A 1,422-nucleotide genomic window follows, 5' to 3' on the forward strand; every position below is an offset into this window, starting at 1 on the left:
TCTGCACTCAACTCTGATATATAATAACCAAACATATTATTATGATTTATATAGATATAAAGTCTAACTACACTGCTCCTTACAGATAATAAAGGGGGACATCACACCCAAGATAAAACCATAACTGAATACCATTTAAATCGTCATTCTTTCTATGGTTTATTTTTTTTAATGTTTGAAATAATTCACATTTTTATTTCCCAACCCCAGTATTTGGCAAATCTTTAGTGAGGACGTTTTGTGCAAAATATTCTATATTTCACAGTGAAGATTTTGTAAGGCGTTTTATTTGTTTTTATTTGGTAAAATTTATGTCATGCCTGTCACTACTTAAGTGTGTTATATTTTACTTTCTATCTTTCTGCTCCACTAACCCCTTATCTCCTATATCTGCCCTCTTACTGCCCCCGTCCACTTTAACACTATTTAACACTCTCTATTACAGCCCTCACAACCTGCAATACCCACCTTCATGTTCCCCACAATCAACTGAAGCCCAAGCGCCCGCCCTCCCTGCCCCTCTCCCACCCGCCCCAGTGGTGTTCTAATATATAGACAGTTAAGTACCAGCTCTATTGGAACACGCCAGTAGAGGGCACCAAACTGTAGATCCCTATACTACCCACTACTCCCCATTAAAGCATTCCAGATCCTATCCCTCCCCATCTCTCTGCCGTCAAAGCTATCCCAGTACCTCTACACTAAACCTTTTTATGTGAAACCTACCTATACTTGCTCTACTACTCCTGTCCCCCACATAGTCTTCCCTATTCCCATCACTCTTAACCAGCAAACTCAATCAACATGCGCAACCTAACCAATCTTATTCCTATCATCTCCAACCTTAAGCTACCTCCCGTCTTTAACTGTGCCCTATGGAATGCCCGCTCGGTATGCAACAAACTTGCTTGTATACATGACCTTTTTCTATCCCATGCTTTTAACCTCCTAGCTCTTACTGAAACCTGGATCCCCTCCCATGACACTACTGCTTCTGCTGCACTCTCCTTCGGAGGACTACACTTCAGCCACACTCCTAGGCCTGATGGCAGAAAGGGTGGTGGTGTAGGCATCCTTCTCTCACCTCACTGCACCTTCCAGAATATACCAAGCCCTCCCTCCCTCTCATTCTGTTCCTTTGAAGCTCACACAATCTGTCTTTTCTCTCCACTCTCTCTTCAAATTGCTGTCATATATCGCCCTCCAGGTCCTACCTTGCAGTTCTTTGACCACCTTTCTGCCTGGCTCCCTTTCTTCCTCTCTCCTAATATCCCCTGTCTTATTCTGGGTGACTTTAACATTCCTTTAGATATATCTAACAACTCTGCTAGCTCCAAACTCCTCTCCCTAACATCCTCCTCTGGTCTCTCTCAATGGACTAATTCCCCTACGCACACCGAGGGACACTCACTTGACCTGGTT

Source organism: Sceloporus occidentalis, unplaced genomic scaffold (genome assembly GCF_023333645.1).
Source record: "Sceloporus occidentalis isolate IW3139 unplaced genomic scaffold, rSceOcc1.0.p SCAF_45, whole genome shotgun sequence".
NCBI classification, from domain to species: Eukaryota; Metazoa; Chordata; class Lepidosauria; order Squamata; family Phrynosomatidae; genus Sceloporus; species Sceloporus occidentalis.